A 6,010-nucleotide genomic window follows, 5' to 3' on the forward strand; every position below is an offset into this window, starting at 1 on the left:
TTTAAACTACAAATGATGCTATTTGATAGAGTAAAATATTTATTTATAATGGAAATCTTTGAATAAAAATAGTTGTGCTTTCATCTCTTAAGCCTTATGTTTTAAAAATCTAAATAGGTTCTTTTTGTATATTTATTTTTAAAATTAGTTTTTAATGAAAATAAATATTAAATGCTATTGATTGCAATTATTTTGTTACAAAAAAAAACTTTTCAATTAGTTTATTATTTTAAATAAAAGTATATCTTTTTAAAAAAATGTTATTTCATAAAGTTTTTTAATTAAACTTTTTATTCAGGCAAAGTAATAAAGTTAATAAACTTTTTAAAGCAAAAATATCAAGTTATTCAAGCTAACACAATACAATAAAAATTGTTTAACAATTTTCGCCTCCTAAACACAATATTGATTTTCGAAACCGTGAGCCTACTTTTAAAATTTTTATATAAGTAAGATAAAATATTACTGTAAAACAATAAAATTTCCTTGTTTTATCTGTTTATTTTTAAGTTCTTAAATTAAAAGTTATTAATACTGTATAGTAAAATTATAATATTTCATAAGAACGTTCCAAACTTTTACAACAAAATTGTTTTTACACTTGGTCTACAATGTAGAAGTTACTGTGAATTATTAAGCTAGTTTATGTGTTATAAAGAGTTGAAATTAACAGTAAAGTTTTGCGTTTTATTGTTTAGTATAAAACCTTACAATTTTAGAATTGTGTTCACTACTAAATTTTTATTATAAATTTTGAATTTCAAAAACTAGTCAGAGTTAGGATTACTTACAACTAATTTTTGTTAGACTATCTTGTCTTGTTTTAATACAAAGTTGTTTTTGAAGTAAAAAGGTCAAATATGCACAAAGACATTTTTGCACGTAAGGACACTTTTGTATGAGATTAAAAAAGTAGATTAAGTTAAAAACATATATAATTAATAAAAGCCAACCAAGGTTAGAGTGTAACAGTGATAGTAGAAATTTATAAATAGACTAAATAAATTAGTACTAACAAAAAACAAAAAAAAAAAAAAATAAAATAAGAAAAAAATACTAACTCAAGGTAAGGGTTAGGGTGGTTACATGACAAATCAAATTCGTACAGTTCAAGTTCCGACAGTTTGAATTCTTAAGCAAATGTTTTATCGGCAATATTTTAAAAGTTGGTAAATATTAAAAAAGTATTCAAAAAAGCGGTTGTAGGTCTTATTAGTAAAATCATAATGTTTTAAATAAACTGAAAGCATAAACTGTTAAATGAGGACTTTAAAAATTACTAAAAATTACTATACTTAATAAACTTATTATTTCCATATCTAAAAAGATTTTTAAAATTTTGCTAAACGAAAAAATAGGCTGTAGATATTAATTAGACCTACGTTAGACTTACATACACATTAAAAAAATTTTTCAATATATTTTATTTTTGAGTTGTCGCCCTTTCAATTTAAAAAACCAATTTGAATTTTCTGAGTTTGAACTATTGTCTTAACTTGAGTGTCCATTAGTGCATATTTGACACCTACAATATATTTATATCAGCTACGAGCAAACAAGTCGGCAGCTTTTATAAGGAACGATTCAATTATACAAGGTTAAGCTGCTACCAAGCGTATAAAAAGTCTTCCACGGGGCGCAGTTATTTAAAATAACTACATTAATAAAAATACTATTTTAAACCAAAATTAATATGAAAAGCAAAATTACACACAAGAATAATACTATAAAAAAAACATGTTAGTGTCTTCGAAGTGTTCTTTACTGAAAATTGTATACTATCAAATGTTTAACGGTTGTTAATTGCCAATAGTTTTAAGTAATGAAAATATGAACACAAAAATTTGCTTGAATATATATTTTGTTTATTGAACGATAAAAAAGCGCTCAAAAAGTTTCGTCTAAGGACCTGGTGCACGAAAAAACCTTTTTATTATCGTGTCGTACACCACATGCTTAAAAAATCTCTTACGAGCTATTCCACATATTTTTTTATTATCTAAATATTTAAATCGCTAGTAATGAAGCAATCAATTAAAAGAAATGAATATACACCAAAAACGTTTTCAAAATACAAAATCCTTAAATACTATCATTATTTTTTTTGTTGATAATTTCAAGTAATGATTTAACTATTTAAACTTTTTGAAAACAACAAAAATTTATCGAGGACAATTTATAAAGTTTCTTGAACATCAAAACAAAGTAGTACTAAAGAAATGTTTACTTAAATAAAGCAGTAATTACTACAATATGGGCTTATTCGGTCCTATTTTCGGTATCTAGACTCACAACTCCCACCCGATCAACCCCACATAATCAATTTACATCCGATCTATTCCCAAGTTAACCTCAAAGGTCTTCACAGGTGACAATTTTGCACATGGTTAAGTTTGCGAAACTTCAATAAAAATATGTTTGAAACAAATTAAGTTGAATTTAATACAAAAAACAAATAAACCTAAAACTGTATTGATTTTATGATGAACAAAAGTTTTAATAAATTTAGCATAAAACTATCAAAATTTAAACAAACTTAACCTAAAATTAAATTTTAGAGAAATTTATTGCTAACTAAGCTTTTTTATGAGTAAAAAAGAAAAATAAGTATAAAGAAGTTATAAAAAAATATATATATACATATAAGTTTGACTGTTTGTATCATTATAAAATTTTTTAAAAAAATCAATTTTTAAACTACTTTGACATATTTTAAAAACGAAAATACAAAATAAAGTTTATAGACGCACCATAACACTAACTAGAGTTTTGGACAATGATGTAAAATTATAAACTTTCAAATTTTATTGCAAAAATATCGAAAATATTTAAAAGACTTTTCTAATTTAAAACTTTCTTCTTGAAAATGTTTATTTTGATAAATAAAAAAACGGTTTAATAGTTTTAATTTGGTTTAGCTAGCTTAAATTTATAGTAATTTAATTACGCTTTATTTTTCAACTTTTTAACCTATCATTATAGCTTTAAAAAATTGCTTATGTTCGTATGTTAATGTATAACAAGTTGTCCTTTGTTATTTTTGATTTTAATTTTTACAACACTAATATGTAATTTGGCACTAAATAGTATTAATGTTTGCTTTAATTTGTGTTATCAGTTGTTATAAGTTGAGTTACTGTATGTTATATATTGCTTTTGGTATAATAAAATACTTGATCGCAGATTGTTAGAATTTTGGTATGTAATTTTGGCAGTAATAGCTACTAGTAATTTGTAATAAAAGTTGTTATGAGTGATTCAGACAGTTTTAGAAATAAAAACTCAAAACGTATTGCTAAAAACAGCAAAGCTATTACCTGAAGGTAACAACCCTAACCAGGCTGGGTTTGTTACGAAAATGCACTTTTACAACTTATTTAAGCTTTACTTGAAACTATTAGTACATATTAGTTTTTAACATATAAGTAGTGTTCAGACAAAATTAATTAAAAGTATTTTGTCGTTTTACTTTAGTTTACAACTGTTTGTCTTGTATCGTGTGTAAATGCAGTTTCAAGCAATAATTTAAACAAAATACTATTTTTCTCATAATTTCTTCCACAATTCGTGTGTAAGTATGTTATACTTTTTTTTTTATAATAAGTTTATGCTTTACTAGCTCAATCTGCTGCACAACTTAGAAGTTATTTTTTGTGTTCTAGTGTGCTTTTCAGTTTTTGTTTTACAAGTAAGCAAGTGTTATCTTTGAAATGATTCATATTTGTTGAGTATTAAAAAGAAAATTAAATAATAGGTTACAATCATTTAAGCGGTTCTCGAATTTGATCCTCGGTGGAAAATGATCGCAGGTTGGAACTGAGCGGTTCTCGTTTACAGCATGGTGTAAAAGTTTCTATTTATTTTACAAAAAGAAAGAAGTTGTAACATTTTATTATCAGCAGTTGAACTTTTTTAAAAGTTTATGTTATCAGAATCTTTTTTCAAAAAATGTGCTGCTTTAACAGCGTATAACTCAGTATGGGACATGGTGGTATAAAAAAATTAACAGAAAATTAAAATATGAAAGTTAGTCTAAAAACAACAAAAATAAAACAGTTTGCTTTATGAGTCGTACGTAATACTTTTTCTAATAGAATTTAATACACGTGTTTTTATTCTATTTAGAGTAATTTTCATGTTGCTTTTAGCTAAAACTAGTTTTATTTTTATGTCAATAAGTTTAGTTGTTTTTATCTAAATTTAGTTTTATGTTGATAAGTTACTGATTTTTTAATTGGTTATATTGAATTGTAATACAGCTTTTGATTATCAATATTTTCTTTCAAAAGATGTATTTAAATGAATTTTTTCATTTTATTTTAATTTCAAATACATCACTCTTGCGAAACTGTCACTCGTGCATAAATGTCTTCGTGGAAAATTTTACATAAAATTTCACAATTTATAAAAAATAACTAATTAGTTGTTAATGAGAATTTGTAACAAAATAATTAAAACCAACGAGTTTATCAGAAAAATACTTAAATAAATAACTAATAATGAAGGTAAATACTTTAATATTAAATTTATAGCTACCACTAAATAAATTGTAATTTAGAAAGAAATATATATTAAAAACTCGCAGCTAAAAACTTTAAAAATTACAATATTTTTTTGTTACAAGTTGAAGAAACTGTAATAATAACTATTGAAGGTTTATAAGCCATTTAAAAATAAAATTATTTTGAAAAATGCAGTCAAACTATTTATACAGAAGTTAAATAGTGCCCTTGTTGACAATTTAAGGAAACTGTAGCCCAACAATATATTAAACATTAATATGTTTCTTGGTTGAGCTCATTGTGCTAATATAACAATTCTTTTGATATTTCATCAGCGTATTTTTAAACGTATTACTCATATTTAATACAGCAAATTTTAAATTATAGCTTGCTGTATTACTCACCAGTTGTAAGTTTTTCAATCTTACACGGCTTCATGTTCAGACTTAAGACATCTGCCATAAAAAGTTCTCAAACCAAAAAACTACTGTAGTTTAGTCATACCAGTTTTTTGTTCAGCTGTTTCACCATGTGTTCGATTTTAAATAATTTCATCAGTTTTTATTCATAAACATTGTTTGAGCCAGATCTACAACTATCTTAATACTAATCTAATTACAAAAACATGTTCAACCGTCGTGATCAGTTCTCTTATTTAATATCTTTAAATTATTTTTCTAAACATTTATATTTGTAACTTATGGTAGCAGGTTTGTAAAAATTTAACAATTCTTACAACATTCTAATATTACAACCAGTAACTACCTTTTGAAGATAAAAGTCAATATTTTATTTTAAGGAACAGAAACTGTTAAATAAAGACAAATTTTTCGAATAACTTTTTAAAGGTAGTTTTAATAAACAATTTTATCAGGTCTAAGTAATGTATTCTTTTCAAGGAAGAAAGCTTACCAAAATGTAAGTGATAAAAAAGTTTTGTTAAGGTTTAACTATATACTTTATAATCATTAGACCTGATAAAAAATTTAAAAGCTTGTTCTACTTTATAGTTCATACCTTTCGTAATAACTTTTGTTCAAAAACTGATTTTCTCTATTTCATGTAAATTTGTAACGTGTAATATTTCTAATTAAAACAATTAAGCGATTCGAGGTATACTAAATACCTTTTTTAATATTAAATAACTGTTAACCAATGAAGAACAACGTTACTTAATTCTACTAATTGAAAAGTTATAAACTTGATTATTTAAATGTATTTGGAGTCAATGGATAGTTCTATTTTAAAATATAACTTACAGCATAAATACTTTATTTTTGTCAAATATGTAACTCTCTCAGTTATTTTTCATATGTAATCTTCGGTTTCGATGGTATTTAGCAGATAGTGGTTATTAATTAATTAGAATTTCAGTTTGTCTTTATTTTATTAGCTTAATTAACTAGATAAATTTAAAAAAAAATTAACATCATAAAAATACTACAATATATATTAAAATGCAATGCAAACACCATAAAATTTATTCTTGGAAGGTAGAACTAATTTAA

Source organism: Thalia democratica, chromosome 8 (genome assembly GCF_965202585.1).
Source record: "Thalia democratica chromosome 8, ktThaDemo2.hap1.1, whole genome shotgun sequence".
In the NCBI taxonomy this organism is placed as follows: domain Eukaryota; kingdom Metazoa; phylum Chordata; class Thaliacea; order Salpida; family Salpidae; genus Thalia; species Thalia democratica.